At 49.8% G+C, this 13154-nt stretch overlaps 1 protein-coding gene across 1 annotated transcript in view; it reads left to right on the forward strand.

Annotated features, from left to right (window-relative positions):
• The window catches only part of Acacb (acetyl-CoA carboxylase beta), a 124039-nt gene that overhangs the window by 503 nt on the left and 110382 nt on the right, over window positions 1-13154 (forward strand). The window lies entirely within an intron of this gene.

Raw genomic sequence — 13154 nt, forward strand, 5'->3', positions numbered from 1 at the left:
AAGGGCCTGTCTGGACTTCTTTAATTGGGTTGCTGGGGATCCACCCATGTGTGTGCGTGTTCCTTGCCCTCCACAACTCACTTCAATGCAGTTCTGTGGCTTTTAATTCTTCTCTCAAAGCTCCTGTCCCAAGGGAAAGTACTCTGTTTCTGACAGCTGCTCCCTCTCTCGAACTTGCTCACTTTTTAAGAAGTAGACTATAGCCAGATGCCATGGCGCACACCTATAATCCCCACAGTTCCGGAGGCCGAGGCAGGAGGATCGCAAGTTCAAGGCCAGACTCAGCAACTTAGCAAGAGCCTGAGCAACTTGGTGAGACCCTGTCTCAAAATAAAATGGGCTGGGGATGTGGCTCAGTGGCAAATCACCTCTGGGATCAAGCCCCAGTACCCAAAAAAAAAAAAAAAAAAAGACCCTAAGAGTAAAGCATCTGTAGCACTCCTTTACTGCTAGGAAGACATGATTTTCTTTTAATTTTTTTAAAAAAGCATTGCAAAGTAACAAGAGTCTAAAAGCAGAAGAGTCAAATGAGCTGTCGCCTTGCCTGTGACATCCCTGTGACCCCAAGAGACACAGAGCAGAATTTGCTACAATCTCCCCCCGTTTTCTGCTCCCTCACTTAGTGCACAATGGATCTTTCATTTTTGTCACTCCCATTATTATCATTAAACATAAATGGGACTTGGGACTTTCGATTTGAAAACGGAAAGGTTTTATAAGTTGTGCTTTCCTTCTAACCGCAAAAACAAATTCTTTACAAGACCCGGTTTCTTTACTGATGTCTCCAAGTTTCCAGTGGGAAGACCCATCCAAACCTAAATCACATGATCAGAAATAACGATGTCCCTAATCTGATTTTCTTTGAGAAGCTCTGGGCGGGTGCTTGAGGTTTGTGTGAAGGCATTTTATTTGCCTCTGCTCAGAGGTTGAGTAAACTCCCTGATATATCTTTATCACCTTTAGCTTCTAGACCAAAATTAGAATGTTACATTACAGGAGCTTCTCAGACTGCTGGGGTTAGAGGAGGTTTCTTTTGAATGGAAGTTTCCTCCAAGTTTACCCCAGGGAATACTTTGGGATACCTGGCTCTGAAGCTTCCTCTGAATGTTGTCAAGGACACCTCACTTCAAAGGTGACTTTTCTGTACTCAGAGAACCCTGGATGCTGTTGAAAATCTTGCATTTGATCTGAAAAATGCATTCATGTATATTTCACACTGTTCTTGCTGATCTGTGTATGCTATGATAATAGTAAACTTCATATCTAGGGCCAGAGTTTTCTAGGCAGATGGGCAAAATTCATTTATTCTAGGAGTCTGGGCAGGCTTGTACTAGAGAGTGCAGGCAGAGCGTAGCTGGAAACCTGAGGTCTTGATTGTTGGGCAGCTATATGTGCCGGGTGTTGGATCCTTCTGACGAAGTCTTAGGAAAGAGGTATGATCTATTCATTCCATGGCCAGAAACCAAGATCCAGAGGATTTCCCTGGTAGGTTCAGGGCAATCAGATGACAAATGACAGAGCCCCCCACCCAGGTCTGCTGTGCTCCTGAAGTCCTGCCCTGTGGCCCCCACACCTTAGCCCCAGACCTGGGCGTGGTCCTCAGGAACAACGGCACTCTAGAAATGGTCTCTTATTTATTTTTTACTTAATTTATTCATCGTTGTGCTGGGGATGGAACCCAGGGTCTCCCACATGCCAGGCAAGCGCTCTACCCCTGAACTCCATCCCCAGTCCTTTTTATTTATCTTGAGCCAGGATCTCATTAAGCCCCCAGCCTGACCCTGCACTTGAGGTCCTCCAGTCTTGGCCACGGGAGTAGCTGGGGTTACAGGCGTGGGCCACCACACACCACTTCCTGCCTTAAAGTCCAACTAATTCCTGAGTTAGAGTGATATTAGAGGACAATCTGACACATTTTCCTTTTCCTTTGGAAGTTGATCAGTTGCAGACTCTGGTAGTAGCTAGAATAATCAGTGGTGGGAAGGAGCCTTCAGCGGTTCTAGAATTTTCTCCCTATTCTGTTGGAAGGAAATCTGGTCCCTTATTTCCACCCTTCCAGCAGAGGGGGGCTTCTGGAGCCCTCCTGTTGTGCAGTGAGCGCCAGGGAAAGGTGGAACGGGGGCTCTGGTCCACCCCACGTGGGGCCCAGACTCCTTACCGCAGGACCTCCAGAGCCTTCCCTGTGCCGCCGCGCCGTGCCTTCTACAAGACCTGACTTTGGGATTGGCCCCAGAAGCGTTTTCCTTCGACAGAGGAGGGACCAGCTTTCAGGATGGCATCCCACGCCACCCTCGGGGAACCTTAGACAATTTTCAATGGGCGCCTTCCTCACTGCCTTGCGGGACCCTGGAGGTGGGCTGGGCTCTTGTACAGCAGTGTGTGTGCGCGTGACAGTGAGTGGCGCTTAGACTCCCAGGGAGCTGCGTGAGTCCGCCAGGAGAAGCCTGAGCAGTCAGGTCCGCTAGAGCCTGTGGCACTTACCTGGGGAAAGCGCTGACACCTGTGGCCACGCCGGAGCTGGACGGGCCAGCGCAGCCCCAGCTCTGCCGCTTCACTACCACGTGACCCCGTCCACGGTCCAGCAGGCGCCCCCTCCGGGCCTGTGTCATCATTTGTAAAGTGAGAGCACACCCGGCAGAGGTCCTGTGACCTTCACAGGGACAGCAGAAAGAGCACAGCCCGAGACTCAGGCGTCGCAAGTGCTGGACAAAAATCAGCTCTGGTCATTTTTCAGCGGGCTTTTGTCTGTCAAGGGTCTATAAGTGCCGCCCCGTGTCTGTGCTGCCTTTCCTCAGGTGCCAGCTTGCTGGGAAGCTGGGGCCAGAGGTGATCACACGCTGGTGACACCCCGGCCCACTGGGCTTTTTTTTTTTTTAATTTATTTTTATTGTAAACAAATGCGATCCATGTTGTTTCTGTTTGTACATGGAGTAACAGCACACCATTTGCATATTCATACATTTACATAGGGTAATGATGTTTGATTCATTCTGTTTTTTTTACCTTCCCTCCCACCCCTCCCACCCTTCTTTTCCCTCTATACAGTCCCTCCTCCCTCCATTCTTCCCCCCTACCACCCCCCATTACGTGTCATTATCTGCTTATCAGTGAGATCATTCGTCTTTTGGATTTTTGAGATTGGTTTATCTCACTTAACATGATATTCTCCAATTTCATCCATTTGCCTGCAAATGCCATAATTTTATTATTCTTTATAGCTGAGTAATATTCTATTATATATATATATATATATATACCACAGTTTCTTTATCCATTCATCAATTGAAGGGCATCTAGGTTGGTTCCACAGTCTGGCTATTGTAAACTGAGCAGCTATGAACATTGATGTGGCTGTATCTCTGTACTATGCTGATTTTAAGTCCTTTGGATATAGGCCAAGGAGTGGGATAGCTGGGTCAAATGGTGGGTCCATTCCAAGTTTTCTAAAGAGGCTACACACTGCTTTCCAGAGTGGCTGCGCTAATTTGCAACCCCACCAGCAATGTATGAGTGTACCTTTTTCCCCACATCCTCGCCAACACCTATTGTTGCTTGTATTCTTGATAATCACCATTCTAATTGGGATGAGATGGAATCTTAGTGTTGTTTTGATTTGCATTTCTCTTATTACTAAAGATGGTGAACATTTTTTCATATGTTTGTTGATTGCTTGTAGATCTTCTTCTGTGAAGTATCTGTTCATTTCCTTAGCCCATTTGTTGATTGGGTTATTTGTATTCTTCGTGTAGTTTTTTGCGTTCTTTATAGATTCTGGAAATTAATGCTCTATCTGAAGTATGAGTGGCAAAGCTATTCTCCCACTCTGTAGGCTCTTTCTTTGCATTGCTGATAGTTTCCTTTGCTGAGAGAAAGCTATTTAGTTTGAATCTATCCCAGTTATTGATTCTTGCTTTTACTTCTTGTGCTATGGGAGTCCTGTTAAGGAAGTCTGATCCTAAGCCAACAAGTTGAAGATTTGGACCTACTTTTTATTCTATAAGATGCAGGGTCTCTGGTCTGATTTCAAGATCCTTGATTCATTGTGAGTTGATTTTTGTGCAGGGTGAGAGATAGGGGTTTAGTTTCATTCTGTTGCATATGGATTTCCAGTTTTCCCAGCACCATTTGTTGAACAGGCTGTCTTTTCTCCATTGCATATTTTTGGCACCTTTGTCTAGTATGAGAAAATTGTATTTATTTAGGTTTGTGTCCATGTCCTCTATTCTGTACCATTGATCTACCTGTCTATTTTGGTGCCAATACCAGGCCGTTTTTGTTACTATTGCTTTGTAGTATAGTTGAAGTTCTGGTATTGCGATACCCCCTGTTTCATTCTTCCTGGTAAGGATTGCTTTAGCTATTCTGGGTTTCTTATTCTTCCAGATGAATTTCACGATTGCTTTCTCTATTTCTGTAAGGTACGTCATTGGGATTTTAATTGGAATTGCATTGAATCTGTATAGCACTTTTGGTAGTATGGCCATTTTGACAATATTAATTCTGCCTATCCAAGAACATGGGAGATCTTTCCATCTTCTAAAGTCTTCCTCAATTTCTTTCTTCAATGTTTTATAGTTTTCATTGTAGAGATCTTTAACCTCTTTGGTTAGATTGATTCCCAAGTATTTTATTTTTTTTTGAGGGTATTGCAAATGGAGTTGTTTTCCTCATTTCCCTTTCAGCTGTTTCGTCACTTGCGTATAAAAATGCTTTAGATTTATGCATGTTGATTTTATAGCCTGCTATTTTGCTGAATTCATTGATGAGGTCTAGAAGTTTTCTGGAGGAGGTTTCTGGATCCTCTAAATATAGAATCATGTCATCAGCAAATAGTGTCAGCTTAAGTTCCTCTTTTCCTATTCGTATCCCTTTAATTTCTTCCCATCTGGCTTTTTAAACATTTTTTGGTACTGGGGATTTAACCCAGGAACACTTTACTGCTGAGCTGCGTCCCCGGCCATTTTTCATGTTTTATTTTGACAGGGTCTCACTAAATGGCGTAGGGCTTTGTGAAGTTGCTAAAGCTGGCCTTGAACCTTCAGTCCTCCTGTCTCAGCTGCTTGAGTCTCTGGGATCACAGGTGTGCGCCCAGCCCACCTGGGTTTTGAGCCCCATCTGTTCTCACTGAGCTCTCTTTCCTGTTGGGGAGCCAGGTATACCTGTGACAGTGACCCCAAAAAGTACCTGTGATAAGTCCTAGGAGGAAGAGACCAAGGAGCCAGCAGCCTGGTGCCACACATTGACATTCCCACCCTTGGGGTCTCCGTGGGACTGGAGGACCCTCCAGGTAGGCAGGAGGGGTGGACTTGGCACACGGACGACACCCAGCTAGAATCAGCTCCCAGCAAGTGTGGACTGCCCCTTCCGGATGCCGCGAGCCCACTCCTGCCCTCAGGAAGCCTACGTTCCGTGGGTGGAGATCAGTGTGTGCGCTGGTGAAAATATGGTCGCATCGGCTTTGATGATTGGCAAGAAGAAAAGGGACATATTAGGAATAAGACAGAATATTCCATATTAGGAATAAGGGTGGAGTGTCAGGATGGGTCCAAAATGGCAACACGGACCCCAGAGACAGAAAAAGGAGCAAGAGATAGCCAGCTAAGGCTGTGGAGAGGGGATGGGCAGAGAGGGAAGAACATCCTGGAACATTCCAAGCAGCATGTGCAGAGGGAAGGGCCAGATCACCAGGACCATGTGGACCATGGGAAAGAACACGAGAAGCCACTGAAAAGTGGAAATTCAGGTCGGCTGCGTACTGCCAGGGTGACTGGGTAAGTTCAACCCCAGCTTCCCTTTTCAACAAAATAAGGCTTCCATGGTACTGGTGTCACAGGGTGGCACAAGATAACAACAACGTGCCTAGGACAGTGAGGACCAGGGAGCATTAGCTACCAGTGCTCGGGTTGTGCTCCCTGGGTAGGATGCCTGGCGTTTCATCTTACGTATCGTTTTCTCGGTGGTGTACCCAAACGTGAACTTGTAGAGTGCATTCAGGGCTGGAGGGGACGGCAGCGAACACCCGTGCCTACTCACTTCAGTAACCATCCGTGGCTTGTTCCTGGTGTTTCGTCTGCCAACACATGGAACTTTCTCCCTCTCTTGTTCCTTGACATTTTAATTATGAATATTTGAAATATAGAACAATTCAAAAGAATTTCATGGGCTGGGGTTGTGGCTCTGGTAGAGTTCTTACCTAGCATGTGTGAGGCACTGGGTTCAATTCTCAGCACCGCATATAAATAAATGAATAAAATAAAGGTCCCGCAACTAAAAATATGTATATGTATATATTTGAAAAAAAAAAAAAAAGAAATTCACAGTGACTACCTGTAGACCCCCTGCTTGGATTCTGCCATTGACACCTCACTATCTACATTTTTAATGCATTTCACATAAATTGCAGTCATTAGTATATTTACCCCTCAAAATACTTCAGCATATTTGTCATTAACTTGAGTTCTATTTTTCTGCAGTATTTTGAAGTAAATCTCACAGCCAGATATCATATCTTTCTGCCCATAAATATTTTAATACATATGTCTAAAAGAGATGAGGATTTTTTTAAAAACCTAGCCAAAATGATCTCCAACACAATAATTCCTTAATCTAGTAGAAGCATCCCTTGGGATTTGGAAGAGATTAGTTCCAGAACCTCCTCCCTTTCCCTGATGACCCAGGATACCAAAATCCACAGAAGCTCACGTTCCTCATAAAGTTGTATGATGTATCCAGGCACCGTGTCACACCCCTGTAATCTCCCAGCAACTTGGGAGGCTGAGGCAGGAGGATCACAAGTTCAAGGCCAGCCTCAGCAACTTGGCGAGCTCCAAGAACTGGGGATGAGGCTCAGTGGCAGAGCAGGCCTGGGTTCAATCCGCAGTAGCCCCCCAAGATAAAAACACCTCTAGATTATTTAAAATCCCTAGAATAAAGTAAGTGCTATATGAATAGTTGTGCTATATTGGCTAGGGAATGATTGATCACAAGAGAAAAGCACCTTTTTTGTTTTTCTTTTTCACATATTTTCAATGCATGGTTGAATCCGAGGATGCAGAACGCGTGGATGCGGACAGCTGACTGCATCTAGTTCATGCTCAGTTGTCCTCCAGTTGTCTCAAATTGGTCTTTGAACCAGTTCAAATTGGGACCTCCAAGAGGTCTATTAAGTCTCAGTCTGTGATCCACACCACACCTGCACCCTTTATTCACTGCCAGTTACTTACTGAAAAAACTGGGGTATTAGTCCTGTAGAATTTTCGACATTCTGCATTTGGCTGATCACAATTCTGAAGTGTCATTTGTCGTGTCCCTCTGTCCTATAAGTAAGTACTTAGACCCAGGGGCTTGACTCAGATCAGGTGCAGATCCTTGGAGAGAGAGCCTGAGAGGTGTTGCTGTTTCCTCTCCATCACGTCAAAACATGGCGTCCGGTTTTCTCCCTTGCGTGATGGGGCTCATAAGTGAATTCGGGGACTTCAGCCTGACCCCCCTAAGATGTTCTCCATCACCCTTTCACTAGACAGTTTTACGAAGCGTTGGTTAGCAAAGCCTAATTAGTTTATTACTGGTTGCAAATGGTGATTTTTTTTGCTCCAATCAGTCCTGCACTTATTAACTGTCATCGTTCTATAAACGTGTGACTTTCTTCAAACATTTGGTCACCCTGAAACACTCCCTATGGTAAAGGTGAGTTTTATTTTGATTTTGAATAATGAGTTGCTCTGGAGGCGCCAAAGGCGTCCGTGAGGTTGTTTTGAGTAATACTATGACTCCCGCTTTGAAAAAGGTATTTGATGGTGGTTTTCCATCCATTGCCATCACCATCCTTTTTTGGCAAACTCCGGGAGGCTCCTTGTTTTCAGGCAGGACAAAGTATCTCAGTGGGTCATGCACATCTCTGCTCCTGTCAATGAATGGCTATCAAATCAGCCATTTCTCCAAGAGGTCCTGGTCCCTCTCAGTGGGATGAGTACTTCGAAACCATAATCAAGACACGAGGGTGCCTGCACATTCTCGCAGGATCTTTTGGCTCACTATACACAGTGGACTGGGGGCAGGCAGGTGTCAGGAAGCCTTGCAACGGCCCAGGTGAGACAAAACAGTGGCTTGGGCTGGATCTTAGATAAAGCGCTTAGCACAGAGCCCGGAACACTGGGGAGCAGTCAGCCTCGGCGGCCCGCTTTCCTCCTTTGCTTTACTTAAACCGCTTCACTTGAAGCTCACCTACGGGAGGGGAAGGCATCCTTACCCCCCGCTGTGTACGTGCGGAAGCCTTGTATACATTCAGGGGTGGAGAGAGTAATAGAGAACCTGCTCAAGGTCACGCAGGGATGAAACAGCACTTGGCCGCAGATCCCGTACTCTGGCCAGAGGACTTTATTAGCCGTCAGGGTCTCAATTTCCAACTCCAGTGACTTAGAGGATGATGATCATTTTGTGGTTGCAAGAAATGGAACCCAGGTGCCAGGCAAGCACTCTGTACCCCTGAGCTACATCCCCAATCCCTTAAATTAACTTGTGACACATTAATCTAAGAGGCTGGCCAGCTTTTGCTTTATCAGATTGTAAAATGGGATTCCAGCAAGACTCCTCCCTGTACCTAGGATCTCTTCCTCTCCGCTGGCTGGTAGCCTGAAGTAACCCCTGAGACTAGTACTGAGGACCTCTGCCGGCGCCACCTGCAAACTCTTCTGGGAATATATTCTCACTGACTTAGTCCTTCCAGGAGCCCTCTGAGGTTAGCATTATTGGAAAGCTGCAGCTCCAAGATGCAAACACATAACCTACGCTGGAGATTTCCCCGGCTGGTGACGGTGCCAGACCTCACCCCTGGACTGACTCTATCTAGAACCGTTTTTTGCATTTATATCTGGAAGGGGCAGAGGGGCGGATCCTTGCCCCTTTTTAGAAAAGCAGATTGCCCCCAGGGCTTCAATTTTCCCCAAGGTTTGCATCCAGATCCCAAAGCTGGTGGAAAGTCCTGAGTCAGCCTCAGAACAGAAAGCTGTCCCCATGGGGAAGGTGTGGCTCGGTGGAGAGCAGATGGCAGGGCCTCTGCTGTGGAGATTGCTCGCTGATCTACCAGCGAGAGGAGCCCAGGTCTTCTCAGCCTGCCTCCTGCCGTTACTCCACTGCCTGCCCCGCGGGATGGCGCAATGCTTCTGCGGGGGACTAGGCAAAGGCCTGCAGCCAGCAGGGCCAGGGCCAGCTGGTGGAAGAGGTAACCCATCGCGTCACAGCTGACGTCAGGGTAAAGCGTTGAATTAAAGATCCTTGTTTCCCCGAGGCTGCCAGTACTCCCTGTACGTCAATCACCCATTTAATCAGCCCAACAGCTGAGATTGGCACCGTTGTTATACCCATTTTACAGGTGGGAAAACCGAGGCTTATGTTACCTTCCCTGGTATGTGGTGGAGCTATGATTTTAGCCAAGGCTGTGATGCCTGAGCCCTTGACCTGGGCACTGCAAGCCCTCCATGCTCCAAGAAAGAGGAGGAGCCCTGAGCGTACCTCAAGACCCAGGGGGGACTCAAGCCGGATCCTCTCACCTTCACCCTCAGTCCGGGCCCCCCGGAACCCGTCAGGCCCCCTGCCCTGAGGGGGAGACGAACCACGTCAGAAGTCGCGTCTGGCTCAGCAGAGTTCGCTGGGCACCTACAGGGCCCCGGTCACCTGGTTGCCCCCCCCCTCTAGATCAGCACTCGCAGAGGATGCTGGTGGCTTGTGACCTGAGCCGTTTCCTGACGGGGAGAAAGCAGAAATTCACAGACTTCTCCCAGATACGTTTTCCTCCCTGAAGTTGCTCCAGGACAGGCGCACCTCTGGCACTGGGCACCTGCCCTTGGCTCGCTTTGGGACTTGACACCAAACCAGAGATGCGGTTATTCTGTGCTCGCTCTAGCGGTGTTGGCGGGGGTTCCCTGAAGCTCGGGTGCTCTGGCCTGTGGGGTAGATGTGAGAACTGCTGATCCTCTCAGGGTCTCTGTTCCAGGCCTCAAATTCTAGGGCTCCGAGAGGGTGGCCAGTTAAGCCATGGATTTCTCTGCTCACTCTGCCAACGGGCCAGGATGGAGTGCCAGGTGCCTCCAAGCTGTGTGGCTTGGAACCAATCATGTCACCTCTCCAGTCATCGGATTCTTATCCTTGAAATGGGATAAGAACAATACCTCCCTTATAGGGCCTCCGTGGGGACGTAAGCAAGGCGCTGGTTAGAGATGCCTAGAACAGAGGCGCCAGTGTGAGCCCTAGCATTTGTAGTCAGGGATTGTCAGGGAGCAGAGTCTCCTCAGCAGCGTTAGGGTTGCAATTCTTTTGTTCCCCTAGTCACTTGTTCCTCTGGTGTCAGGGACTGGTACCCACATTCACAATGGCAGGGGAAGGCAGGTTCTCGGACCACAGAGGAGTTGTGCCCTCTCAAGTCTTTCCCTCCCTCCACTGCCACCTATATACTTCCTTTCTTTCTCCCTCCCTCCCTCCCTTCTCAAGGATTGAACTCAGGGACACTTAACCACTAGCCACATCCCAAGCCCTTCTTATCTTTTATTTAGAGATAGGCTCTCACTAAGTTACTCAGGGCCTCACTAAGTTGCTGAGGCTGGTTTCGAACCTACGATCCTCCTGCTTCAGCCTCCCAAACCACTGGGATCACAGGTGTGCACCGCCAAGGTCACTGATGCCCGCCCTCCTCCTCCTTGGTTTTGCTTTACCACGAAGGGGAAGGTCATGCGGAGTATTGGCCGAGCACATCTGGTTGATTCTCACGATAATTCTGTGCAGCAGGCGAGGCTGGGTATTCTGTCTTTTCTAGATGGGACACAGAGGTTGAGAAAGAGGATGTGATCTGTCCTGGATAACTGTCCCTTGGTGGCAGGGCATCACATCCTGCCTGAGGCTCGCTGAGTGTGGATGGGGAATGGCCTTCATGAGCAGAGCCAAGCTACAAATCCAGCGCGGTTCAGCGGATGTGAGCTCATTGAACTCTCAACCACCTTATCCCCGTTTGGCAGATGAGGAGACTGAGGATCAGAGAGGGCATTTAACTTGCCCCAAGAGTTGCCAGCTTGTGGGCGGCAGAGCCGAGATTCGAACACGGGACACCCAAGCAGGGTGCCCAGTGACGGCTGGTCTTTGCTGCTGGCAGTGCCTTGGTAGAGACGCAGCAGCAGCAGCCTGGAGCCGGGGCTCCTGGTCTTAGTCCTGGGGCAGCCTTGCTAATTTGACCTGTGGCCCCTGGGGCCTCTCTTTGCTCCTCTGTAAAACAAAGACACGGGGCTGGACAGTCCCCCGGCGCCCCTGCAGATTGGAGCAGGCCGCTCCCGAGGCGCACCGTGGCCTGTGCCGCTGCCCCTGCCCGGCTGGAGTGCAGGTTGGTCGCCCGGCAGTCACACTTGGCTTCTGCCTATCAGTTTAGTCATCTCTGGACTTGGCCGAAGGACATTGCGCCACTTTCCCACCAGCGGGAGTGTCCTGTCCTGTCCCCATCCTAGCTTTTCTCTGGTTGTCCCGCCCAGCCCAGCCCAGCCCAGCCTGCTCAATCCCTCCCGGGCCCTGCAGGTGTCTGACAGGTGAACAAGAGCCCGTCCCGTGTCCTGTCTTCCCAGGCCCCTGTACCCACGGGACCATTGGGAACCTAATCCAGTGACGCAGATTGGGCAAGGGGACAATTGCATTAGTAGCAAAGTAGGCTCCAGTACAGGAATGTGGCAAGCTGGAGGGCGGTGACCCTGGAGGCCGGCCAGCCAGCGCGCGCAGACGCTGAGCTCCAGTCAGGTGAGGGAGAGCAGGGACCTTCGCAAATGGCTTCAAGTTGCCGGTGACAGATAAGGACGAGCGGCAGGACGCGGGGAACCCTCGCCACTGGGGCCGGAGCAGCCGTCCAAGCCCCTCCCCCGTGGCCTGATGCAGCACACCACCGGCCTCCCACTGAAAGGTGACACGCCACAGGCTGGGTTCCCTTAGTCACCCTGTGGGCGCCTGTCAGACTCACATGAGCATGGAGCTGGCGGCCACGTCCCCAGTGACGGTAAGTGGCACAGGCGCTCAGGGCTTAAACTGGGTGGGAGGAAAAATCCAAGTGTGAACAGGGATTACTGGATTCTGTCCCCTCTGTCCCTTGAAGGCCTGGCCACGTGTGTGTGTGTGTGTGTGTGAGGGGGCACAAGGACAGCAGCCTGACACCCCCCACAGCCCCACAGCTGGCTGGCGACTGGCGGGCACTTGCCGGAGCCCGGAGGCTTCCTGCACTCATCCCAGCAAGACCAGGGGCGCCGTGGCACCAGGCAGCTGCCGCTGGAGCCGATGTGTGAGAAGTAAGCAGGCTGGGCGTAGCTCCATGGTCGCTCTGACCTTGCACGTGGGAGGCTCTGGGTTCCAGAGTTGCAAAAAGAAAAGAGGAAGGCAAACGGCTTTGGCGGGCATCTGGGTCCTAGGTCAGCTGGGTTATTTCAGTGACATAACCTGGCAGCGGCCGGGCACGGTCGGGCCCTCAGAGGCTAGTCGGGAGGACTCCTCTGACTTTTGCTGCCCGTGGACCGGAACCAGCTGCAGTGCTCATTCTAGATCGCGGCCCAGGTTTGGCCTTGCCAAGCCCGTGCATCCATCTGCTGCTCTGGCCGGAGGCAGGACAGGATCGTCTTGGTGTGCGGTGACTCCCTCACCTGAAGGGATTTATTTAGATCCATTTTGAGGGCCAGAGCAATGGGAAAGGTCACGAAGGTTGGGCCAGGATTTGAGCCAGGGCAAGTCACTGAGTTTCTCTGAGCCACAGTCTACCTCACTGTGGAATGGACACAAAAGAAGGACAGCAGAACAGCAGTAATCGCCACCACGTCGTTCTGAGGAGTGGAGGCGGGTGGCGGCGAGGACCCTTAGAAGCTGGAAGGCACTCGAGGAACTCGGGGGCTGTGTCTGACGCTACAGATGTGCAGATGTTATTTGGAGGCAGGCGTGAGGCAGGTAAATGGGCAAGAGTTAGTATTCGTATTTGATAGAGGAGGAGACGGAGGCCTGGAGAGTTTCTTTGGTGGCTTTCTCGGACAGTTCCCACATCTGTCCGTGTGTACTCACTTGGGAGAAGTTCTCCTGCGGTGAACTTTGGTTCTTACATCACGATTAAAAAAAAAAAAGTAGGTGAAAGACCCTGAGGTTTTCACCCA

The sequence above is a fragment of the Sciurus carolinensis genome, chromosome 8, assembly GCF_902686445.1.
Source record: "Sciurus carolinensis chromosome 8, mSciCar1.2, whole genome shotgun sequence".
In the NCBI taxonomy this organism is placed as follows: Eukaryota; Metazoa; Chordata; class Mammalia; order Rodentia; family Sciuridae; genus Sciurus; species Sciurus carolinensis.